At 46.0% G+C, this 27373-nt stretch overlaps 1 protein-coding gene across 1 annotated transcript in view; it reads right to left on the minus strand.

Moving 5' to 3' along the window:
* The window catches only part of GALNT9 (polypeptide N-acetylgalactosaminyltransferase 9), a 681070-nt gene that overhangs the window by 616346 nt on the left and 37351 nt on the right, over positions 1–27373 (minus strand). The gene's annotated exons all lie outside the window — the stretch shown is intronic.

Below are 27373 nucleotides of genomic sequence, written 5' to 3' on the forward strand. Positions count from 1 at the left end.
GTCCCCAAGTGCCTTTCTACCACAGGGCTGATCACTCCCCTTTGCTCTTTCTGGAGCTCTCTAGAAAACTCAGCTATCTGGGAGAAATTATAGTAAATGCCTCCTGCAGTAACCACTTTGGAAAACGCGATGTCTCAGGAGAGTCACTCTCATCCATGTAATTGGATCCCAATGTCACTGAATCACTCTTGCCAGGAAGCCAATTCGTTTTTAGGGAATTAAATTTGCTAACTTCACTGCTTCAAAAAAGGGGAGCCAAACAAAGCAGGAAAGAGAAGTGATCAAACTTTGAAATCAGCCGCCTCTCTGCAAACAGCACAGGCTGCCTCTTTACACTTAGGCGAATTGCGGATGAAACACTACTAGTGTCTTCTGGAAGTTATTTTTCTGATCTCATCCAGGGCTGTTGTTCCAGCGTGCTCGCCTTTCGTATGTAAAAAATTCCGGTTCTTGACTGAAGCACTAGATGTATCTTATAAAACTGCAAACCTGGGAATGTGCCCATGAGACCCGAGTGTAGAAATTCAAATAGACAAGGCTAAAATTGACGAGCTCCTGCCTAACTGGCTGGCTGCAGGACAGACACACTGGTATTCTACGAGGGAATCAGGGAATCATCATAAATAAGCAGAGTGGATCTGAAAGGGCTGACTGTAGACCAAATCTTGGGATTTCCTGTCTAAAGCCGACCTCTAATTACCATGAATCTTCTCCTCCAGGGGAAACTGATAAGCCAGAAGAGCTGGGCTGGTTTATAATAATGTCTGTGATGCAGCTTTGTGTAGGATTTAGATGTGTGCAATTAGGTACAGGCCTATTTTGAGGCCCAGAGGGGAGATGGAAGAGGATACTCTCTTTTCAGTGTGGAAAGCCCATGTTGGGATTACAGCTGGAGCGCTGAAGCTTTAAAAAGGAGCACGCTGGGCACGGACTGGAGAGAGCTGCTTCACTCAGCCAGGCCATCATTAGCTTTATTAAACCTGACTCACGGTCCCTTATGTTCTCCCTTTCATTTTAAGGAGGTCATTCCAGAGCTCCCAAACAGGCTTTGGGCTGCCAGCCAAATCAGAGAAGTCTTGCTTTTTTCCATTGTACTATTCTTCAGTGGCTTTTCATGGAGAGCAGTGTTCTGCCTCCCAAGGTCAGGACACATTTCCCTAATGGATCCCCATACATAATGAATGAACTTATTAATGAATTGATTTGCAGTTGAGTTCACTGCAGGGGGCAGCAGCTTATCCTCAGGTTCCTAACAAGGCTATGATTGAGGAGCCAGTGGGGAAGTCAGGATCTTTTCTGGGACTATTCCACTGTGTGCCCTATATTCAGAGCATTTGACTCACACCATATTAAGTCACACTGTACTTCCCTGGTACATTGCTTTTCCAATTGTCACAGATACTGGGGTTTAAGCAGATACTTCCTCCATAATAACATGTAGTTCTGATGCCTAGAGGCCTGACCCCATTCCACAAGTGCCATTGACCTCCATAATCAGTCCAAGGTTAGTGCAAAAGTTAAGGGTGCTTGTTATTTTATCCAGATTACTTTGCCTATCCCTAATTTCCACGTTGTGGGGGCAGATTCCATGCCCTGCTCAGATGACACAAAGGGAAGGAGAGCCGGGCAGGCACCAGGCACCCAAGCACATGCTTGGGGCAGCACCTGGTAAGGGGTGGCAGGGGGAGCGCAGCGCGGCATTCCGTGGGGGGGGGCGCTCCGGCGGTGCAGCGCTCGGGGGGGCGGGGCTCGGCGCTGGGTGGGGGCTCCGGCGCACGGCGCTTGGCAGGGGGGCAGTGCGGGCGCGGCGCTGGAGGGGGGTTCCAGCAGCGCTCGGCAGGGGCGGGCTCCGGCAGCGCGGCGCTTGGCGGGGGCGGTTCGGGGGGCGGCGCTTTTTTTGCTGCTTGGGGCAGCAAAAAAGCTAGAGCCGGCACTGGAGGAGAGTGACTGCATGCCAATAGTTAGGTATTCCTTCAGCAGGCATAGGACTAGCTCCTACTCCACTCCATCTGCAGCTCCGAGCATAGGGGGAGTGTCGGGAACAGGTAGAAGGAGTCGATAGAGAATTATGCAGTCTCTTCTCAGCTGGTGGATGGTCTCTTGCAAACTGTTGCAGTTTAGAGCAGCCTGTGTGCTGCTCTAACTTGCATCAAGCCAGGGACCAGGCAGAGAATCAACAACCTTCCCTCTCACCATTTACCCACCACGCTGAACGTTTGTCGACATTCTAGCCCACCATCTCAAAAGCAGACTGAAAATCAGGGCATGGTACCAGATATTTCCTTGTTATTACTGGCCATCAAGTAATAGGAATTCAACTCTGAAATAACCACACAGAACTGCTACTTGAATAGCTCCAAATGAATCAAGGAACAGAACTCTATTTTTTTTCTATAGTGAGCAATGCCTTGTAACTGAAGCAAACAACCCTCTGATATAGGTCTGTGTGGGCAAAGTTAATTATCTCCAAATAGCTTCCAGAAGCCTCAGATCAATTTATGAAAACAAAAATTAACTTTCCATATAAACATAATTACAATGAAACAACACTATCCAGGCTGGTGAGAGCGCTGCTTTGGAAGCTGGGCATAGAGCCAAATGAGTTCATTAGGCAAGGTAATTAATAATGGTTTTCCCTTGCTTTAGGAAGCCGTTTATGGCCCTTGAAGTGGAAGGTAGCAAACAAACAATTTACAGGTTTAAAAGGTGCTTCAGGGCTGGCTCGTTTTAGAGACACCTTACAAGGGAACGGCATTTAATAAAACCACCAAGAGGGACAGCAAGAGCTTTGCTGATGGGTCACTCTTCTCTGCTTAAGGAGTTGCTCCGAGGTTCTCTTCCTTGGGAGAAGCCATTGGGTTTAGGCAAAGGGATGAGGGCAGAAAGCACAGAAAGAGGTAGAGCAGAGCAGAGCTAAGTTAGTACTGTTCAAACTGTCTGTTTGAAAAGGGGAAGCCATCTTGTCTGTCAAAGTCCTCCATGTCCATCACTACCCACCATAAGCACATAAGAATGGCCACACTGGGTCAGACCAAAGGTCCATCTAGCCCAGAATCCTGCCTTCCGATTGGCCAATGCCAGGTGCCCCAGAGGGAATGAACAGAACAGGTAATCATCAAGCGATCCATCCCCTCTCGCCCCTTACCAGTTTCTGGCAAACAGAGGCTAGGGACACCATCCCCTTCCCATCCTGGCTAATAGCTATTGATGGACCTATGCTCCATGAACTTATCTAGTTCTTTTTTGAACCCTATTTTAGTCTTTATCACCCTAATGCAAGTTAAAACCCTCAGAGAGGGGAAAAGAAACCACGGAGCACATAAAGTCTCTTGGTACTGATGCCAGTTGCGACACTGAGCATGAAATCGGTTTTCAAATTCTGACCCTTTCCTACCCACTCTGGGCTTCAATTGTATTGCCTCCTTTTTTCAGCCCCTTGCTTTCTTTTAAACAAAGCGGTTGGATCCATTCTCACAAGGAAGAGTGAGCCCAGATGACAAACGTGAACTGGGCAAGCTGTAAGGCAGTGTTTCCCAAACTTGGGACGCCACTTGTGTAGGGAAAGCCCCGGTGGGCCAGGCCAGTTTGTTTACCTGCCCCGTCCGCAGGTCCAGCCAATCGTGGCTCCCACTGGTTGAGGTTTGCTGCTCCAGGCCAATGGGAGCTGCTAGAAGCGGCAGGGGCTGAGGGACATACTGGCCGTCGCTTCCAGCAGCTCCCATTGGCCTGGAGCAGTGAATCGCGACCAGTGGGAGCCGCAATCGGCCGGACCTGCGGACGCAGCAGGTAAACAAACCGGCCCGACCCACACGCCTAGAACAATCCCCAATTGGGCTCTCTAATCATTACTGCTATACAAATAATAGCAAGCCAAGGGTTCCTGGTTTCATAGAGGAAACTCATCCTGCAGTAATCTGGTTAATGATCATGTGCTGCAGTGAAAGAACCACCTGTAATATCACCAAATCAGTGATGCATGCTACTACACAAAAATACCATCAATGTTGTTGACAGATGTTCAATACCAAGAGTGGTGGGGGTTTTTTGCAAAATCATGTTGGTCAGATTTGGGTTGTATAAAACCATAACTATGAGGGACGGGGTCGCAGTGGGGAGGTGATAAGTCTTATTTTGTAAGATGCATGCCCATTTCTCCTAAAGTTCAGAGGACTTGGGGTGGAGCAAAACTGGAACCATTCACTAGCAAACCTGGGGGGAACATCACTGACATTTGTTTTGCAAAAATAAAATTGTGATCAGTGATGGCACAAACTGGATGAGGAAAGTTATTCAGATTTCTTCTTCTTAAACTAGAGTATTCAATATAAATATGGAAATTTTCCACTTTGTGAAAAATGCCAGATTGACTGTTCTGGAGAGCAAACCTGATCACTGTTTTTCCTACAGTGGCGGAACAACGCGGGCAAAACCAGTGCAAGCTTCTCCAATTACCCCTCACTGGATTGGGGACCTCTAAGGTTGGGAATGTAGTTCACTCTCCCTTCCGCTAAGGGTGCCGGGATTGCCAAGGAGGGTGCCAATAAGTGCTGAATGTGGCAGTGGGTTTTGTGATATGGACACCCAACAAACCCCCAACTCATTCCACAGTGAGCCGTCATTGCAGCAGCCGAGATCAGTAAGGCATAAGTCATTGAGCAGTAACACTTTTGGCTACTAGGGAGAATTTGAAAAGGTAAAAAGCTCTGTGTCCCATTATTAATTGTTTGCATCCTCCAGCACCTGCCAATGAAGGATGAGTTAAACCTCTACGTGAAGAACAGCCTACCTTTCCACTGCAATGTTCTAAATTAATTTCCAACATCACCGCAACACCATTTGCCTAAAATGGCTCCCTACAACACATGCAGGGAGCAAATATAAAGTACTCCATGATGGAATTCAAGCCCAGAGTTCAATCAAGTAGCTTGTCTAGTGGTACACCGCAGCATAGCAACCTAATCTATTTATGAATGTCAGCAGAACCCCAAGACTGAATTATGAGGCAGGTATTCAATTATGCAGAATGTGTAGCTGCTTTCTTTAACACAGACCGGAAGGTTAGGAGAGTGATAGGATGCTTGATTTCCTTCCACATGACAGCATTCCCTCCCTCCCAAGGAGCTAGAAGGGGCTATGCTTGAGGAGAAGATTACAGTGCTCTGGATGCAGGAGGAGGATTATAGAAAGATTTCAGAGCACGTGCATAAGAGGACGACACTGCATCCTACCCACAGTAGGACTCTAGTCGCCAGCTCTGGAGAACAACAGCGTGTGTGCAAAATAGAATAGCTGAAATTCCAGGAGGAAATCGGTGTGCAGCTGGGAAACTGGCATCCATAAAGCCATGCCATCAACAATTTACAGAGCGTCTAATGCAGGAAGGTTGGGGCACCTATTCTGGATGGGACGATAGGGTTCAAAGAGACACCGCAAGGTGTTCGAAACTGGTCTTTGGTGTTGAAAGACTGTGCTATGAACAGGGGCTGAGGAAAGTGTTCAAGGTGATGGAGAAGAGCTACAGTTAGTAGAAGTTGTAGTCAATAATTAAAGTACGGGAGTGCCCAGTTTTGCTGGGTGCTACACAGAAACAGAGAAGAGACAATTCCAACCTCGAAGGGCACAGTGCATGTAATGTAGGAAAGCTGATTTATCTAGGCCTTATACTGCACCCATCACTGTGGTATCTGGGCACCTGTATCCAATACAGCAAAGTGTCAGGCCTTGTTATCCTTGCGAGTTACAGTGCAATAAAGCTGTCCAGAGCACTGTACCTCACTCCCCGTCCACACTGGCAAGGCACGTACAGCGCTGTATCTCCCTGGCTACAGCGCTGCAGGTACACCATCTCCCTGAGAGGAATAAGAGATGCAGCGTAGTGGCTACAACTCCCGGGTGTCAGTGTGAACGAGGAGTTAACTTGCTGCACTGTGATAATTCCCTTATCAAGTGGCCACTCCTCTCATTGTTGTGCTTGGCTCCAGGAATGTGGAAGTGCTGTTTCAAAGCTCTGTACCAGAGAGAAAAAGCAAACATTTTGCTGTTTGCTTTGAGAGGGTGAATGAGAGGCAGGGGGGGGCAGGGGTGTCGGAACTTGCAAGACAGGGTGCTGACACACTCAGCACCCCAAAAACCACTCTCTCCCCCCACACTCCCTGTCACACTCCACCCCACCCCCTTTTGAAAAGCATGTTGCAGCCACAGGAATGCTGGGATAGCTGCCCATAATGCACCGCTCCCAATGCAGCTGCAAACGCTGCAAATGTGGCCATGCCAGTGCGCTGGCAGCTGTCAGTGTGGACAGACTGCAGCGCTTTCCCTACTCAGCTGTATGAAGGCGGGTTTAACTCACAGCACTGTACAGCTGCAAGTGTAGCCATACCCTTATATATTTCATGGAAGGCAAGGAGATTATAGCATTATAGCATTTGGAGATCAGAGAAGACCTACACTGCCTGTAGTAGGAAGATGTCTATCCAGTGGTGGGAACGGATTGCAGCATCTGATGGAGGATAAGGAGTCAGAGAAGGACAATAGTGCATGTGATGCAGAGAGATGATTCTCTATCTAATGCGGCAGGATTACAACATGTCTGATGGAGGAGGCCTATTGTGTTTTTGCTTGTAAAGGAGGATTACTGCGTATCTGATCTAGGGGAAGGATTAGTGTCTTTGAAGCAGGAGTTGAATTACAGTACACTGCAGGGAGATAATGCATGGAATGTTGGTGGAAGGTTAAAATGGACATATTACTAAGGAGATGTGAGACCAGATTTCACACAGAAGTCAGTCTGTATTGGTGGGAATTCTACATGGAACCCACAGGCTCTGTAGGCGTGTATATCAGCACATGGCACAGGACTTGTACCAATGCACAAGATTCACCAGCAACTTCTGATTTGCTCCTGGACAGTTACTGATTATACCCACCTCCATTGCCAAATCAGACTAGTCCTGCACACGTCTCCTTCCTGCAGAAGAACTAGCCTAACCCTTCCTTCATACCAATGTGAATTTGCCCCACTCTCCCCCTCACTCCCAAACATGGTCTTCTGGAGCCCACACTCACCTCTGCCTATTCTGAACCCTCTCCCGCTGCGGACACTTTCTTGTGTCTCAATAGCCAACTCTCCTCCTGCTGTTCCATTTATAATTAATTAAAGTCATCACTGGATTTGACAGTGATCAACATGCAAAATGTGCGCTAACATCTTCCAGTGTATTAAGCCTGGTGCACGTATCTGTTGCACTCTCCATTATGGATACGTCAATACACTTCCAATTAAACCTGGTTACAAGGCAACTGAGTTTTCATTGAAATCTACAGGACCAGTCTATTAGTGCAGGCATCATACGGGGGAAGGCATCACAGCCACCCTAACGGAACACAAACCAGACAGCACATAACACACCAGATGGTGCTTGTCCAGATATTGATCATAAATCTTTGCAATGGAAACTGCAAAAAGAGAAGGGAAGGCACAACTGATCATTAGTATCATACAGGTCCTACTTTGATGTTTAGAGCTTAGCCTAGAATAAATAGATACCAATCTTATTTACTTCTTTTAGGCCCCAATAGTCAGCTCATTGCTCTGTGGCATCCCTACTCATTGCACTCCAGAATAAAACTGTGGGATTCTGGGAGGATTGCCTGATTCTGATCTCATTTGCACTGCTGTAAATCTGAAGTCACTTTTGCAGTTATTAAAGTTGCACTGGTGTAAGGCATAAATAAGATCAGAATCAAGCATGAAGCCTCAGGTCACATGAGCCAAATTAATCCTTGGTGTAACTAAATCAGTGGAGTTACACAGGGATGAACTGAACCCAGTAATCTCTCTCAGTTTGGGTCTTCCAGCCTGAGGCCAGCTTGGCATTCAAGGGTGCATGCACAGGAAAGCCAGAGGGCTGGAAGGTTTCTCTAACCGAGAGACCACAAGACTTGCTGAACCCCAAATCCTGATGAGTACCATGAGGAAGAGAGAAGCAAGGAGCAGGGCAGAAAGGCAGAGGACAGAGGGGCACTGAATTTGTACAGGAATACTCCAAAAGGAAAAAAGGAAAAATTTGTTCCTGCCAAGATAGCTGTCTGGTGTGGTCAAGAAGCGTGGATATTTTAGTGTGGCCCCATTCTTCCAGTCAATAATTTCCAATGATTGATGCAAACTCATAAGAAGTCTGGAGTACTACAGGAAGGTGATGTTTTCCCCACACATGTAGTTGGGAGGAAAATAGCTTTCTTTGTAGTTCATTTTCTGCATGTCAGTGTCACTGCGTGGCTAGCTTTGGCTCATAAGTACACAATGTGTTTACCCACATTAGCTGCTTTAGAAAGTTCAGCCTGTTAAACACAATTGTAAGAAAATATTGACAAATAGATATTTGACAGGGTGATTGGACTCTTATTGACCCAACACCCTGCATAAAAATGCTTAAGGTCTGCTGGCTCATTGTGGCAGGTGCAACAGGTTAATTCCACCCTGGATGCAAGGGAGATGGGAGCAGTTTTCTAAATTCAGGGAACTAGGACAGAGGAGGTTCTGGAAGAAAACTGAAGGAACAGCCAAGCTCAGGCAGGAAGTGGGACCCAGAGCATCTCACCTCTAGGCTTCTGGTTCAAGTCTAGCCCAGATCCATATAGCAACTGGCCATCATCCTTATCATCTGATGACTGTTCATGGTCTCCGTTCAGTGCCTAGCAGACAGAGAGACACATCATGGGATGTGAAAAATTAATTTCTGTCGTGCCCACAAAAAGTCTTCTTCAGAACAGTTTTGTAGCACGCTGGCGAGGTGGTGTGGGGAAGCAGTATTGCTGCATCTGCGTGAATACAGAACTTGCATCTCTTTTCAATCTAGCAGTTACCAGGAGGATATACTAAACAGAAAAAACCACTCACCACTGTCCAATGTCATAAGAGCTGGGAATAAAAAAACAAACAAACCCACCTTATTTTGTGCTACTCTAACCGCTTTCCTTCCTGGAAAGTACCAACTCCTGACGGAGGTACTCCTGGGAACAGATATTGCGGTATCCACCACTGCAGCCTCATTCCCAGAACGACCACTTCCCATAGTAGCACATTCAAAGAGATTAAAACAAATTAGATCTTTTATCCTAATCCTCTGCTAATACAGGAATATTCCATATTGTGCATTTCCTTGTACACGGTCTCACAACATAGTGTACGGACTGGTGATACAGATGTGCTTTAAATTATGAACTATGGGATCATTATTAAGTCAGGGTTGCGCCACTTTATTGCCACTGACGATATGGCCCATAGACCCAAACCAACCCCCCCGATGCAAACACTCTGCTCTAGGAAAGTCCAAGTCCGGATTCAACATTGGAGCGTCAAGTCACTCCCCGCTGGAATGTTTTTAAAGGTTATTTTCTTGCCAAATCCTCCCGCCCAAAGCTGTCCCTTTGAGAAGAGGAGCAGTAAAATGAGTAAGAAAGCAGATACGACGCCCACTGAAGTTTTACCAGAGGGCGCACAGAGTGGGACTCCGTGAAAAGTGAATCATTATCATTAGCAGCAGCAGCAAATTGTTTGAAGTGATGACTGTTTCATCACCACCCACCCAACTTTTCCTCCGTCTTCCGACTGCAGCAAGAGCACACTTCAAAAAGAGAGGACAAAAAAAGCAAGCTCTGGGAAGGCACTCCCTCTTTTCCATAGAGATTTACGGGTCCAGCCAGGGGTCAATGGGCTAGATCAGGGGTTCTCAAACTCGGGGGTCAGGACCCCTCAGGGGGTCGCAAGGTTATTACATGGGGGGTCGCGAGCTGTTGGAGAACTACTGGGCTAGATTGACCCATGGTATACCCAAGGCTAATGACAGATCAAGGCAGAATTCCAGTTCCTGTTTTCAAACTAGTAACTCATTTGTTGAAAGGTCCCCTGCAAAATTACAGCCAAACCTCATGATAAACTCTGTGCAAGCAGACAGACCCCTGTGCTCATGCAGGGCACCAGCGTGTGCAGGACCTACCCACACGGAGTAATGTACTGGGTGGGGCCTTATTGTAGGACCAGTGCCTGATTGTGAGGTGCTGTGTGCTCAGTGTGGGAGTTAAGGGCACTCGGCACCTTGCAGGATTGGCCCTGTAAAATAGAAAAATCTCACAGCTTGAGTGGGACACGCCGAATGCCCACGGAGAGCTGGGTGAAGATGGGTACTAAACACAGAAATAGGATCCTCCTCCCGCTCACACAGGACCAAGCAGCATTTTTTGGTATCATATGGGTGAGCGTTGGTTTGGGAGAAGCCATGTGACCCACAGCTACTGTATAGGGAAGACATTTGTCTCACCAACCCATGTAACATTGGCTCTGTTCCCCTCTGGTGGCCCAGCCATCCCAGTGGCTTCAGGGCTTCTTTACGGAGCAGTTGTTGGTAAGGCCGCTATTAGCCCCACCCTTTCATTATGCTAACAGAAGTTTGTTTTTAGTTCTGGAACTGCCACCAAAGCAGGTTCCCTCCAAGCAGGAGTCCTTACCACTGAGTTGTTTCCAACACATCCACGCTCCCTGTTAGGCAATAAGGCACACAGGGAGTGCTGTTATCATGAGATAATCACATCCTTGGGGTGTTCCACAGCATAAAATGCAGCTGTGCTTCTGATCCTCGGGGGCGTAATTATCTCCTCACAGTCCGTGCTGCTGCCTTTACTGCTATTATGAAATTTTCTGAACTTCCACATCTCCATAAATTAATGAAAGCTATTTATCTGGAGCCCTTCTAACCACCACTTAGCATCTGAAAACTTTCCACTGCAAGAAGCACTTGGACCTGGATGATTCAATTCCGCTTGTGATGCTGATTTCTTTTATCTATATAAAAGATTTGCAATCAGGATTTTTTAAAAGTCTCTTTGTAACATTAAACCCAGGTCTGCATAGAACAGGATGGATGACGACTCGTCATTCGGATACACAGATAAACCCAGAGAGACTTCATCTCAACTTATTAAGCCTCCAGTGAGTTGTTCTAGGCTTTGGTATAAAAAGAGCATCTTGCTATTTGCTGCTTTTTCCTCTTCATTTCTTAAGGGGTGCCCAGAACTCCTGGCCTGCACTCCTACTCTGTAGCAGGGTTTCTTGTCGTTAAGTCCACACATCCATTCACTGGCTCCTTTTTTGCTGGAAAGACTTCACCATCTAAGAGGTATCCCATGCCAAATTGTCTACTTAGTAGTGACCCAAACCAGAAGTATTCTTTGAGTGGCTTTGAGCAGCCAGTCTAGCTCGCCCAGTGCATGCACATCTCTGCTGGTCGTGGCATTCTTGCTCCTAAACCACATCAGAATGCAGGGGGCAGAGAGGGGGCCCCACTAGGGTGACCAGATGTCCCGATTTTATAGGGACAGTCCCGATTTTGGGGTCTTTTTCTTCTATAGGCTCCTATTACCCCCCACCCCGTCCCGATTTTTCACATTTGCTGTCTGGTCACCCTAGGCCCCACCTGCACCATCACATAGTGTGAAGTGTGTGCTATTAACGAGACCCCGAAGGTCATCCTTCATTTTGGAAGGTGGGACTCTGGACTGTAGGGGGCAGCACAGCTGGAATAAGCTATCATAGCTGTGTAATGGTTGACTAAAAACATAGTCAAATACAAGCCCTCTGTGCCTTCATAAGGACACTCCTAGCAGAGGCCTCTTTTGTGGGTGACCTCACATGTGCACTAGCAGCCACTGGAGTGGCATTGGATACTGACCTCTGTCATGTCTCTATATACACCAACATAAAGGTTTAACCTTATCTGGATGACTCAGTAGTTGTCTGGCTTCAGTGAAACGTGTACAATAGGGGCTAGCTCTTAACATATGAGCAGGCCTATTCAGTGCCCTCCTGGTGGATGCTACTTCTCCTGTATCTTCCTTTTCCAGCCCCTCTGTGTGAACTGATTTCACACTGAACTGTATCATGCCATTGATTATCAAGGCAAATTCCCCATTGATTTCAAGGGCCCACTGAATGCCACCCTCCTGCAAGCAAGTTACATCACTTTTGCTTTACAACCGTTTTCTGAGCCCCCTTTTATGTCACCACTGAACTTGGCCTATTGACGCTACATTTGCTGATCCAAAGTCATCCTTGGAACACCATTGACTTCAGCAGAGCTGCAGCAGAATGACATTAGCCCTATTTGTTTTTCAACCCATTAGTTCCAAAGAATGTGTATAGCAGAGAATCCCACCTACACTGTGACACACAGAGCAGACTAGATCTTTCATTTTCTAGGACATTTATTTCATTGCTAAACACCCAGAGTTCAGAACTTTGCATTTGAACAAGATCTTGTATTTGTCCTCCAAAATAAACCCACTTAAAAAAAAAAAAAAAAAAAAAAAAAACTTTGCCTGGAGAAAAGCGTTCTTTGTTTTGCATTAACTGAACACCCATTAATTTTATAACAGAAAACAAAATAAAAGTTGGTCAGGAGAAAGGGTTGGCATCTCCCTTAGATTTATGGCCGTTTTATGCAGACTGGGAAGGGAATTCTCACGTTAACGTAGCATTGGATCTCCCACCAAGCTCATGTTCACAGAAGAATTTAATGTACCCTGAGGGTGTCTGCAGTCTGAATCTGATGAGATGTTGATGATTTGTTATTTATGTTGCAACAGTGCCCAAGATTTTCTAGGCATTACACACACGCATAGCATGACACAGCCCCGCCCTGAAGAGCTCACAGTGTAACTAAATTAGCCAGACAAAAGCATAAAGGCAAAATGTTCAGGATGATGTTAGAGTTTTCCTCCTCTCCCATCTCTTTTCATGGAAATAACCACGAATTTTCCATATTTGTCTGTTGCACCGCTATCTTGGGAGACAACCCAATAGTTCTCTCAGGCTAATAGGCAAAACAGATTATCCATGTCTAGCCTCTTGAGCAATCAGAATGTCTGAACAAGAAATCGCAATCATCATGCTTTAATTCACCTAATGGGGGCAGTGTTAGCAACAAATATCAACCAAACAGGAAGCAACACACTGAGCCAAGCATAGCAATCTAGTATGGAGTAACTCCATTGTCTTCCATGACCCGAGTCAAGCCCAAGGAGGCCTTCCCACCCCCCCAAACCCGAACCCAAGCCCAGGGAGCCAATCCCAGCAGAATCCTGCACCTAGACATAGGTACCCTACCTGCCCCAACGCTAACCCAACCCCAGGAACTCTACCCTCCACAGCCCTACCCTAGGTGGGGCTGTGCCACCCACCCCAATCCTAACCTCAGCCCAGGGGTGTCTGGCTGCTCCAATTCTCACTGGAGCTCCAGGAGCCCTCAAGAGCAGGACCCTAACCCAGGGAGACCTACCCCTCCCAGCCCCTAACCCTAGGGTGGGTGCCTTACTCACCCCAATAGTAACCGTTGCCCAGCCACCTCCACACACCTAAACTCTAACTCCATCCCACAGAGACCTATCCTGAGCCCACCACCCCTAACCCAGTTGGAGCAACCCTTCCCTGCAAAGCCCTAGGCTGGGGATGCCTCCCCATAAAACACCAACCCAAGCCCAAGGGTGCCTGCCAGCCCACCAGTGCCAACCCACCTAACTTGGGGAGCTCTTCCCTGCAAAGCCTTAACCCTTACCCCCGGGAGCCCTCCCCTTTAGGACTCGAACCATAGCACTTGGGAGCCCTACCCACCCTCATCCTCACCTGGGAGCCCTTGCTGCTCCCACCCTAACCCTCACCTGGGAGCTCTTCCCATCCCCACCCCATCCTGGGAGACAGCCCCCAAAACCCTACCCCAGTCCAACCTCTCCCCACCCTAATGCTGTCCTGGGGAGCCCTCCCATGCACACCCCTCACCTGAGCCCTACTCACCTGAGCCCAGATCTGAGCTGGGGAACCTGGGCCCCTATCTTAATACAAACAGTGCTATTTGCGGAATGTGTCCACATGTACTCCTATTTCCCCCTCCCCAAATCCCATACAACTCACGTTTTCCTACACAGGAATATGAACAGCCCTATGCTTGGGGTGCAGATCAGTACTTCAGCTACTTTTCCATGTTAGTTTTAACTTCCAAGAGGAAGCAGGAAGAAGTGCAGTTTGTTGTTAGATGTTTTAAGTGATGGAACATTTGTCTTTTTTTTTCCCTACTACAGAAAGCTGCCAAACCAAAAAGCTCTGTCCTGCTTGTAAAGCAAACCCTTGAGTATTATTTTTCCAAGAGCCAATGTCATCACAGAAATACTACTTGAAAACAATCTAAAATTACACTGCTGAGTGCGATGTGTTCTGGAGTTTTTGTTGGCACCACTAAGCTTATCTTGCTGTCCTTTTCTAGCACTGATCTTGGCGCTACAATTCTGGAGCAGGGAAACACCGTATGCAACCAGCATCATTCAGCATCTGCTCAATAATTTATTAGGAAACCGTCTCCCAATCTTATCGGCTGGATCCTTTGACTAAAAAGTGTTGTGTGGAGCTTCATAAACAAATCCAGGTGTGGTCTTGAGCACTTTAAAGGCTTTTCCATATTCCAAATTCATTAGGTTATAGAATATTTCTTGCCCGGTATCACTCCACTGTTTCCAGTGGTAGAAATTAAGCGCGTCAGTGCCAAGAGAGGGAGTCCATGAAGCCAGTATGAGGAGTACAGACACTTCCTGCATGGAAGTAAGACAAGAGCAGCCAAATTGATGAGGGTCACGCTGTCTGGAGTGGCTCTTGACCGAGAGTGACAACCTCAGAGCAGACTGTCAAAAAGCAGGGCAGACACCCCAAACCGGTTGCATGTTCGAGAATTAGATTTCACCAACCCAGTACCAAAAGTGAACTCCCAAAGTACTACAATAGTTTTCTAATGGAGGCACAGACAGTCCCCTGGGACACTCTGGTCTATCTCGCCACCCAGGCAAGCTGGACTATGTGATAAATGGTCATTTACACCAGACAAAATATTCAGGTAGCTTCCAGTCTCAAGAAACCAGTCACTTACCCCAGATCAATCTGTACCTTAGATGTACTAATGACAAATCTGGCAGCCAATTCTGCAATAAACTAACTAAAGGTTTATTAACTAGCTAAAAGAAATAAGAGTTATTTACGGATTTAAAGCAAGCAAGTATAGCTACACAAATGAGTTTCAGTCTGTGATTCAAAAGAGGACAGTAGTAGTAATCAGTCAATTCAATGTGTCTTTCAGGGCTAACCCATGCCAAGCAGCAGGGAGATCTCTTTACTTATGTTTCAAGAATCTTTGCCCCTCATAGTCCAGACAGCATAAGAGATTCAGTTTCTCCTTGTCAGGGATTTTTATCCTCTCCACTCCAGAGCTCAACAGATGGGATAAGTTCATGCACAGGTCTCTCCTTCCCAGAGGGAGTTAGGAATGCTGTCAACAGGGCCTCTGTTCTTTGATGCTACACAGTATCACATTTGCCTTCAGTGGGCTGTCTTTTACGTGGGACAAGCTCTTTACCTTAATTAGGTATTTCCTGTTTGGTGAGTTACACAATTACAGAGGTTTACAATGCAGACATTTATACCATAGCCTAAAGAGGTTATAAATTAGATCAATACATGCAGAATCCTACAAGCATTTGATAAAGTCTAAACACATTCTTATCAATTTAAGAGCTAATATCTCTTTTGATAAAGCTAATACATAGGTGAGCCAGACCGGTTTCCAGCTATGCATTTGTCAGTCTTCAGTGAGACCTGGGGCCTTGGCATGAGCTGACACCTGGTCTGCCAGCATCACAATGAACATGCACATAAACACCACTGATCTAATGAGGTAGGAAAATAAAGCTAGATATTCTCCTTGCCTGGCCTAGCAGATACAGCACTGGAGTGGTGCTCAGGAGACTTGGGTATTATTACTGGCTTCGCTGTTGGGTAGCCTTAGAGAGGAAGCAACTTGCCCGTCTCCATTTTAGAGATTTGCAAGGCAAGGAGTAAGATTCCTTTGTGAAGCACTTTGAGACCCACCGCTGAAGAGTGCTATAAGAGCTAAGTATTATGTGCAACAGACTGGCAGGTGGGAGGAGATATTCTCACTGTATTTGTGGAAGGTCTTCAAAGGTTAGACCATCCAGGCAAGATCTAAGCGTGACACTACAGCTTGGTGAAGTTTTTCAGTTGAATATTTTATTCACTAAAGCTATCACAGTTTGGGGACAGCTGAAACTATTCACAGTTCAGCAAATAATTTTGGCCGTTATTTTTGGAACTGTGAAAAAGTTGAAATGTTTTGTTTTCAAAGTGATGGTTTCAGAATTTGCCTAAGTTTAAAGAGGATTTTTTAAATGCCAAAACAAAATGTTTTGTTTTGCCTCAAAAACAACGTAATTTTGGTCAAACTAAAGCTAATATTTGAGGGGTGGTGGTCGGAGGTGTTTTGGTGCCAAAACTAGCAAAAAAACCCAATCAATTATTCACACATCTCTACTTGAGACCATTTTGACTATCTACTGGTGTGTGTGAAGCTCCAACAATACTAGACTAGGCTCTGTATAGAGAGAAATAAGAATCAAAAGAGCATAAAAAGAACCTGAAGAAAAACCAAACCAAGACACAGAGGATAAACGCATTAAAGACTGAAGTGCTCAGATACCATAGGAATAGGGGCCATAAGTCCCTACCATAGATAGATTAAAATCCATTCTCTGTGTAAGATCTAGTGATTCTACAAAAGCTAAACACGCTAGAAAGTGGAGGCTGAGATATGGATTCTGGGAGAGGAAATTGCCGCTCGGTATAATGAGGGGAAACATCCTCTTTGCTGTACCTGACAAAGTTCAAGCTCAAAAAGAAAGCAAGTGTTTTTCTGGACCTAGAGGAGGCCACGACCCTAGAGAAAAGAAACAATTGTAGGACACTCACATGCTTCCCCTTTCCATCCTCCCCACCATAAGGGGAGGATGGAACGCACTTTTAAATTAGAGTACGGGATAACATTAAATGCAAAGAAGAGACTTAAGTCAGTGATCTACTGCATACATATTCCCAATGCATTTCAGTGGCATTGTCCTATCTTCAGAGCAGACCTCTTGTAAGAGTTAGGGTGCTACAAAATTTAGATCTGGGTCCAGATCTGGAACCCGAAGACAGAGTTTGCATTTGAAATTCCATTTTAGCCTATGATGGAAATAGAAGCAGTTGCAAAATTTGGATACAGTTTTTGAAGTCTTGGAAAATTTGGATTCAAGGTCCCACCATTCTGACAGAACCCACATTACAGCCCCTTCTTTTGCAAAGGAGAGGGAGAGAACAAAGCTTTTAACCAGACATAGGAAGGACATAAGAAAGACTTATTCAAGATGAGGCCCATTCTTATTTTATCCAAACCAGTTTGCTTATTTATGATCTCTAGGCATTGCCTTGTTATCTTTAGCAATTGGAGGGAAACGAGAATTGAGTGCTCGGCTAAATCTCAGCGAATCGGTCCATCAAAGGGAATTTATACAACAAACCGGCCCTCCCACCAGAGCACAGTTTGGATAATGCTGCTTGAGGCAAAACCTGTGGAAGTGAAATCCACTTAGGACTCAGGAGAAAGCCCGTGAAAGAACTGAAATTCCCTTTCAGCTCCTAGCTTTGGCCCTCTTATATTTGCCTGCCAGCCAATTATAATGAATGATATTATGATTAAACAATAACATTTCCCTATGTAAATATTCTGCTGGGATTTTTAAAGCAAATTGTTTGTTTTTAAAAATAGGCTCCAAGACCTCACTAGTAATGCAGAGTACATCGCTGCTAGACTGAAGTCAATGGGTGTTTCTCAGAGGCAGTGGCTGCATAAATTGGGTCGCTTTTATATTTGGGAATGAAGAAAGGAGAGCCAAAGAGACCTCCTAACATTAGTACGGGTCAGCATTACTATACGCATGGACCGTTTTCCGAAAGCAAGCTGGCTCCCCTGTCAATTTCGGCTCCTCTCAAGAAAACCCCCTTTCTCATTGTGTGCTTTCCCTTCGCTCTTAGGTCAGGAGCCCAATGTCTACCCAGAAGCTGGGAGGTGTAATTCTCAGCACAGGTACATATATACTCACTAGCTCTGCTCAAGCTAGAGCCTAATAATAGCAGTGTGCTGCAGCAGCACAGGCAGTGGATTGGGCTAGCCACCCAAGTATGTAGCCAGGGGATGCGGAAGGATCATAGTACAGCAACTAGCCCGTGCTTTCCAGTCACACTGCTACAGATTAATCTCTGACTTGCGGTGCGTGTCCCAATCAAAGGTTATAATACACCAAAGTGTCCCAAAAGACTACCAGGAAAGCTCCAATCTTGCCCATTAAATGTTTCCAAATCAGTTTGTTAGAAGGCAACTGATCGTTAAACTCTGAAGCAAGCAAGCAAACATTTAGGAGGGAGGGATAGCTCAGTGGTTTGAGCATTGGCCTGCTTAAACACAGGATTGTGAGCTCAATCCTTGAGGGGGCCATTTAGGGATCTGGGGCAAAATCAGTACTTGGTCCTGCTAGTGAAGGCAGGGGGCTGGACTCAATGACCTTTCAGGGTCCCTTCCAGTTCTATGAGATAGGTATATCTCCATATATTATTATTACAACATTCCACTGAACAGCTGGTCTTCTCACGAGATTCATTTTGCGGTCAGAGTTGGACTAGTACAAAATCACCACTCCCACATTTTGCACGTATGCTATTGGTCCCAGCTGGAACCAGCAAGCAGCAGAGAGATGCAGAAAAATTACACGCACACACAAAGAAGTTGAACGACGCTTTGTCAAACGCAGATCTTGCCACCTACACGCCATACATGATGCAATGCGTAAAAGACCCAATAAAGAACTAAGAACACCGGGTCTGTGTCCTGGATTACCACTAGATTGATTAAATCATACACAGTGGTATCTGATTGAATTAGATGATAGCACCTGGGAAGGTGGTAAATAGAGGTCACTCTGCAGTTGCCTTTCTGGGAGCTGTCTGTCAAAGAGTCAGGGCCCAGATCCTGAACTGGTTTACTTTATCATAGCTCCATCAAAGTCAGTGGAACTACATCTGGTGTCTAGTGTTTACTGGACTGAACCAATGTTCCGCCTACTCCTTTTGGTTAGGACATTTCTTTTCAATAGCTACAGACTTAGTGTCCCTTCTTTAGCACAGATTAATACAGGGTGTAGCACTTTAAGATTAGCCACCCTGTGGCCTTGTGGTGCAGTGACACTTCTAAAGATAGTGTAGAAAATCCATCCCAAGCACAATGCTCAGGGGCCTTTCAAACTTAGACCCTGAGCTATGAGTTACAGCACTAGGAGTTCCATGCTCATTTCCCAGAGGATAGAGAGATGGGGGAGGGAAACACTGCCTGTCTGAAAGCTGGGTCCCAAGTTCCTGCAGCACAAGGTTGGTTTCCTCTTTGCTGTCATGGACCGAGCTGCCCTGCCAATAGTAGAAAGAAAGTCAAAGCAAACACCAATCTGTGACCAGAGCGCCAAGATGCCAATGCAGTCTCCCTCTCTGTATGTTCCACCCCCATCTCCCCCCTTCACCATTCAAAGTGCCACGTCAGTGCAGGTGTCATTTGCAGTTGCATTGTGAATGAAGGGGGCGGGAGGTGGGTTATAAACCAAAGGGGGGGTGGGTTATAAACCACCCTTATAGGAAATCATTTATCCCGATTAACAGACACCACAGCAAGACTGGCTTATTAGAGAGTGACTTCAAAGCCGGGAAAGCCCAGAGGCAGGAATTTTCAGAGCTCAGACAGTCCTTTCCCAGGGGAGCTTCCTCATCTGCATATCATTGTGCTGCCACCTCTTGCAGTTTTGTTTCCCTCCCACATTTCAAGGAATGCTACTGCAGGTGAGAATGATGCTTTCAGAGAAGGCTGCGTGGGAAGGCAACATGAGTGAAAGGGTGGCTCTGCCAGAAGCAGGTCTCACTGGCCTGTATCCCGAAGCCATCCTTTCCTATAAGGTAGCCTGTAACCCAGTAGCAACTTTCAGATGAGACCCTTTAAAGCCCCATTTTCCACCCAAACCTGCTAATAAAGGCTGCCCCGGTAGCAGCTCAGTTTACCCTTCATGGGATTCAGAGCACTCAGCTCATTGCGAATACTTGCTCTTGATGCAGGGCTTTTCATCCATAGAAATCAGTGCTTTACAGAAAGGACCCTCAGGGCCATTATCCCCATTTTGCAGATGGGAAAATGGAGGTCTAGAGAGAGATGAAATGAGTTGTGCTAGGTCTCTTAGCAGGTCAAAGACAGGAATAGAACCCAGCCCTCATGTCCTGTCTACGGGGCCACACTGCTTTTTACGATGCTGTGGCCCGTAATCCACCACGGATTCTTCAAACAGAGCTCTAGCTCCGTGTCTCACCCTTTCTGTGTACAGTGGCTGGGATGAGACAAATAGGCCAGATGTGATTGCACTTTCCTGATACAGATACCTCAGAGCTAGAGCACTCAACAGAATTGCCTCACTCAGTCCCCAGGGAGGTTGGCCACAATCAAGTTATACAGCCCTATTTATAAAACAGGTTTATTTTTGAAGCTGAGGTGGGGTGAGTAGCTGAAATGATCAAATCCAATGATTTTTTATATTGTAATAGCACCCGGGAGCCCCCAAGTCATCAATCAGGACCCCCTTACACAAGTATGTATGTGCAAATACATAAAATGCAAACCCTGTCCTGGTAAGCTTATAACTTAAGAGCAAAATAAGAGAACACGAGGATGCAGCAAATAAGAGGAGCACAAGGTAATGAGACAAGACTGGTCAGGAAGTGACCTCAGCACACCAGTGTCTGCCTAACCATTGTCAGTTTGTTTTGGGGATTGTTTTGTATTTTGTTTTTGTTTTAAGTCAAAATCATGGCAGAGAAAAAAGTGTTAAGGAGAGATTTAGAGGAGGAAAATGATGCGGCCTTGCAGATGTTTACATTTGAGGTTCCCCCCCATCCATGAAGGGTAACATGGAAGGAAACATGAAGATGCTTATTTGAAAAAAGTTTCAACAAATGGACGGTGAAGGCTGACGAGATGTTACCCCTACCTCTACAGTGTGCAGGAGATGTTGGATAGGGCAGGGATAAGTTATACAGGGGCTTAAATGCAAAGACAAGTAGCTTGTGTTTGATCTTGGGGAGGACTGAGAAGAGAGCTAATGCAGTCACAGCATCAAGCTGGGAAAAGTGATCTTTGCAGCAACATTTTAAATGGCTATAAGGGAAAGATTCGGTTTGTCAACACCAGAGAAGGTTTGGTGAAGGCTGCATTTGTCAATGCTGGAGATGGTGTTCTGGAGCAGAGATTTAGCGCATGGACAGAGAAAAGCCAGGATCATAGAGAGTAAGCAGGAAATAGTGGCAAGAGATTTAAACATGGCCAGGATGGGGAGATCTAGACTGTTGCATTGAAAATAACATCTAGAGAACTGCCTGGAGTGAGAAGGAGGATTGTGTTATCCACAGTGATTCAGAAAGGAGGGAGAAAGATGCAAAGCTTTGTTTTGGACACGCTAACTTAAACCCAAGGCTAGAGCCATTTCAATGGAGTGTCGGGGCAGAAGCTGAATTGCAGAGGGGCTAGGATGGAATTGGAGGAGACAACTCTAGACAGTACCTTCAATGAGCTTTGAGATGAAGGACAGAAAGGGCAGTAACTGAAGAAAGGAGTGGTCAAGAGAGGGATTAAGATCAGAGAGACTAAGATACTAGGAGCGGAAAGAGCCGGAGGCTAAGCAGTGTAAGGGAGGAGATGAGGCCAGACAGGTCAGGAGATGAGACTGTGATAAGTTAACAGCTCTCCCCGTTGATGGAGTCTTTGGCTGCAATAAAATTACTGACACTTATAGAAAAACCACATGAAGTCCCTTGGCATGCTCTGATGCAGAATACAACCCACATCCTACCCACCTTTGTGGGTTATTGCACTATATCCCCCACTTCCTGCCTGAAGCACCTGAAGATTGCAAATTAGTAGAGAACAGACCAAGATATCAACTACAGGCATTACATCCGATATAATGGCCTCACCATGTTCACGTGAAACAATCTGCAGATGAGGGAATCTCAGGGTACTTCCAGCTGCCCATGTGTATGAAGCCGGAGGGATGCTAGTTCCATAGTAACTCCCAACTCCACCATTGCAGAGGGTTCATGGTGGGCCCCAGAAAGAACAGCAGGTTCCTTGCCATCATTCATGTTAATGATGCAATGCTTTCTTAATTAGAGTTTTCCCAAACAGCATGTGTAGTATTGGTGACACTCGTAATTAAAACAGCCAGGCAGCACTTTTTAGCTAGCAGAGAGTTAATTGAATTCTGCAATCCCTATGATCAGCCGTGAAATTTATACCTGCAATTTGTGCAGGCTGCAAGAAATGGAGCCTTTGGGGCCTTGTTATTCATCAAAAAAATAGGTTGATTTATTTGTGCCAAGTATCTCTGTAGGAGGCTCTTGGGCCTGATGTACAGTCACTTTCCTCCAATTAACCTCCCTGGCCTAGAGGGAGAGGAGAATTAGACATCTGTTAAAAGCACAAATCTAGTCTGAGAAAGGAAGAATATTTCAAATAAAACTAGCCCTTGTCTGAGTCAACCTCCGGCCACCAGGACTGGGGAGTTCCCAGCATGGGACATGTCAAGAACAGCATTGACAAACTATGGAGTTAAAGTTAATCACAGATGATAGAGGTGGGAGGGACCTTGCATAAGTCATCTCGCCCAGCCTCATTCAAACAGGGAAGACTGCATTCATCTTTTCACCCCAGTTTGGCGACTTGTACTGTGATTTAAGTTAATACCTCAACAACTGTTCCTCAAGGACTGATTTTACTTCCTATCAGAAGATTCCTTCCCACCCACACACCCCTATACGTATCCAATACTAAGTTTGGAACATTGCATTAGTCCTCATTTACTAAACTGGAATCCATTGCTTCTTGCTTTACTACTAGAGTGGTAGCAATTGTGAGTAATGCGGCATCAGGGAAATGTAGCTTATGTAGATTATTAGGCCATGGTTAGTATTTGGAGACTCTCCGGCACTTCTAACAGTGGGAAAGCTTTAGGGGTGACCTGCAGAACCCCAGCACAGCAGCAGAGGAGGTAGCGTCTTTTTCCCCAACAACCGCTAAAACCTCATGGGAAGAATTCTTCCTCCCGCTACCCCTTTGCATTGCTGTGGCAGGCTCTCTTCTGAGGCCGTTTCCATAATCCCCATGGTAGAGCACATAGTGAGTTGGGAGCATAAATCGACACCGCTACTGTGATTCTGGGCAGCACTGCTGCTCAGGACCAGCTTGGCTTGGGCTACATGGGTCATTGCAGCCCCAGCAGCCCAGAATCAGGAGGGCGCAAAACGGGTCTTAAAGACAATTTGCCACCCCTTCCTCTTCACTGTGAGTTTTGCACTACACCTCTCAGAAGTGCAGCAAAAATTCTCTTCCCATGACTCAGAAGGCTGGATTCTGATATGAGGTACACCAGTATCAATCCGGAGTAACTTCACTGGCTTCTCACCAATGTAATTACACCAGAAACTGGCCCAGTTCTTCCAAGGTACAAATAGAATAGGTTATTCTGGCGGATCTGAGGGGCCAATCTGAAGAGACATTGTTTGACTCCTTAGCAGGAGATGGCCTACACAAATATAGTATCATGAGAGCCAGTCAATAACATAGGATGTATCAAAGGGGCTTGCTTACCATACCCAGCACCTTCAGCTTCATGGGAGAGGTCAACTGTCAGCAGCCTCTCATTGGGAGTCTGTGTTAAAGTTGCAGCGAGAGTTCTTCCTTAGAAGGATCTTTTCAAACATGTGGACTGATCTCAGCTGCTACAGCTGGGACCAGTTTGGTTCCAAGTCATCTTGATTTCACTCCTGAACACTTTTCAAGAGCTCTCAGTGAGCCCAAGAATATTGATGGGGCCAGAGGCCTACCAACCAGCCAGGGCCAGGAGGCATCGGCTCTTGAGTCAGGCTTTATTAGAAGTCTTGTTTTGCTTAAGACTTAAATGACGCATGACAATTATTTCTCTACCCCTGACCCCCTTCCTCATCCACTCTGTGCAAGCTCCAGTCCTGGAGGACAACAAGGCTTTGGTCAGATGCTTTTCATGCTACGTTTATTTCAGCTGCTGAGAGATGGATGGGCTATTTGCATACACACAGCACCTGATTGCTTTGTAGACTCCCCCGCCCCCTTTACACACACTGTTCTTCACACTGAATATTCTCTTGCAGGGCTGCCTTTCCTCAGACAATGAGCACAGATGAAGTGAATGACAGCATGTGCTGTGCTCTACCTTTTATGCCAGGCTAACAATCACAACAGGAAGTGGTGGTATCTTATTGCAGTAACACCCAGAGGTCCCACCCCACATCAGAGCCCCATTGTACTAAGTGCTGTTCGAATACAGAGTAAGAGACCATCCCAGTCCTAAAGACTTTATAATCTAAACAGACAGCCCAAGTACTATCATCAGCATTTAACAGCTAGGAAACTGAGGCACAGTGAGATCTGTGGCAGAGCCAGGAACTGATGGGGGCCCTGCCCTACCGAGTTTACAATCCAAGGGCCTGATTCTGCCAACATTATGATCACATTACTCACTACCACTGAACTCACTGATCTAGCAGTAAGCACTCTGCCCTGTAGGGTTTGCAAGATCCACTCCCATAGCTTTGATGATCATAATACCCAGAGCTTCCATAAAGCATTACGCCTTCCCAGCATTGTACCAACATGGACTAATTAATCTCCATTTCAGTAGTGGGAAATATTTAATATGACTGAGTTCACAGAACTATAATTCAGCAAAGAGCTGCAAGGTACAGGAAATGTCTGTCACACAGACACATTACATTAGCCCTGTGACGGGCTGGGTCACAGAAACCCCCTTGGGGCTGCCAACTGATGTGCCAAGACTACTTCTGACCCTGCTTTCCTGCCCTGGCAGCTTGGGACTCCAGCACCCTCTCTTCTTGAGCCAGACACGCCAGTCTGCTCCAACACAGACCCAGGGTCTGAACCACGTGCCCCAAAGCTGCAGACTTAACTGAAAGCAACTAAAGAAGTGTCCCTGTCTTTAACACTCAGATGCCCAACTCCCAACGGGGTCCAAACCCCAAATCAGGGCCGGCTCCAGGCACCAGCCCACCAAGCTTGTGCTTGGGGCGGCACCTGGAGGGGGGCGGCACGGCGCTCCGGCCCCCGGGGAGAGCGGGGCCACGGCCGGGCTCGCTGCCCTCCCCCCGGCGCTCTGGCCGCCCTCCCCCCCGGCGCCCTTCCCCCGGCCGCCAGGGGGAGAGCGGCGAGCCCTGGCTGGGGCTCACCGCCCTCTCGCCGCCCTGCCCCCTGCGCTCTGGCCGCCAGGGGGAAAGCGGAGCCCCGGCCAGGGCTCGCCGCTCTCCTCCCAGGGCTCCGGCCGCCCTCCCCCCTGGGACGGCAAAAAAGCCAGAGCTGGCCCTGCCCCAAATAAATCTGTTTTACCCTGTATACAGGGTAAACTCAAATTGTTCACCCTCTATAACACTGATAGAGAGGAATGCACAGCTGTTTGCCCCCCCCCCCTCGCCCAGGTATTAATACATACTTTGGGTTAATTAAGAAGTAAAAAGTGATTTTATTAAATACAGAAAGTAGGATTTAAGTGGTTCCAAGTAATAGCAGACAGAACAAAGTGAATTACCAAGCAAAATAAAATAGAACACACAAGTCTAAGCCTAAAACTGTAATAAAACTAAATACAGATAAAATCTCACCCTCAGAGATGTTTCAATAAGTTTCTTTCACAGACTGGATGCCTTCCTAGTCTGGGCACAATCCTTTCCCCTGGTACAGCCCTTGATCCAGCTCAGGTGCTAGCTAAAGGATTTCTCATGATGGCCGTCCCCTTTGTTCTGTTCCACCCACTTATATATCTTTTGCATAAGGCAGCAATCTTTTGTCCCTTTCTGGGTTCCCACCCATTCCTTCTCAATGGAAAAGCACCAGGTTAAAGATGGATTCCAGTTCAGGTGACATGATCACACGTCACTGTAAGACCTCATTACCCCACTTGCCAGCACACACGTATACAGGAAAACTTAAAAGTAAAACAGAGCCATCTACAGACAATTGTCCTGGTTGATGGGAGCCATCAAGATTTCAAAACCACCATTAATGGCCCAGTTTGCATAATTACAATAGGCCCTCAGAGTTATATTTCATATTTCTAGTTTCAGATACAAGAGTGGTACATTTATACAAATAGGATGACCACATTCAGTAGATTATAAGCTTTGTAATGATACCTTACAAGAGACCTTTTGCATGAAGCATATTCCAGTTACATTACATTCATACTCATTAGCATATTTTTATCAAATCACAGAGTGCAACATCACAAGCCCCATCAGACTAGTAGAACAAGTGATGTCCTAGGACAGGGAAACGGTGTAGGACTGCTTGATAGTCCATGGCTCAAGTTATGCAGGAGGTCAAAGTAGACCATCATAATGGCACCTTGTGTATTTTTAAAGCCATAATCTGTAAGTGAATACTTAGGAAAACCTCTGGCTTTCCATTTGCCCTAGGTCAATAAAGACTAGGAGCTGGTCAAAACTTGGAGTTTCTGTTCCACAGGAAACAGACATTTTGAAATTTGTTTTTGTTCCAATGTAAAACAACAAAAAATTGAAAATTCCCAGGAAATGGAATTCCAAAAAAAATCATTTGGGATGGATCAGAGTGTTTTCTTCCAATTTAAAATTTTAAAATAATGTGCCCCCAACTGGAAAATTTTCAACCAGATTTCTCAGAGAGCCTGGAGCCAGCTTTGTGCATGAATGCAATGAATTTTATCAGTTTTCCCTACAATGTCTACCACATCTAGTTTATAGGTTTGATTTGGACTTCAGTCCAAAGTGGTGAATCAATTCACCTGCAACAGGGTTTCCCTTTAAAATAAATGGTCAAGATTTTTAAAGAGTGACTAAGAATCGAGGGTGCCCAAGTTGAGACACTTTCGAGGGACCTGAGGTTTTAGAAAGAGTGGGGTACCTACTCTGAACATTTCAGGTCCTTTTAAGGTGTCCCAATTGGGCACCCAAAATTCCTGGTCATTTTTGAAATCTTAAGCCAACTTTTTTTTAAGCATGAACCATGAAACACCCAATTAGCAGCTTTAAATGATCTGTCCTCTTAGCTAAGTGCAGCAATTTAACAAGTGCTGACTGTTAGCTTTAATGGTTCTTTAAGAGATCTTTTACGATGCCCAAAGATAAACAGGAAGCTCTTGTCAGATTAACAATGAAGCATTTTTACGCAAACTGGGTTTACAGGCAAACAATTTTAGTCACTGCTAGAAAATCCTTGTTTATTTCAACTGCTTTTTTATTGGTGGAATGGTTACAAGAGTCAAATGCAGCTTTGTCATTGGGCAACCA

This window comes from Trachemys scripta, chromosome 15 (assembly GCF_013100865.1).
Source record: "Trachemys scripta elegans isolate TJP31775 chromosome 15, CAS_Tse_1.0, whole genome shotgun sequence".
NCBI lineage: Eukaryota > Metazoa > Chordata > Testudines > Emydidae > Trachemys > Trachemys scripta.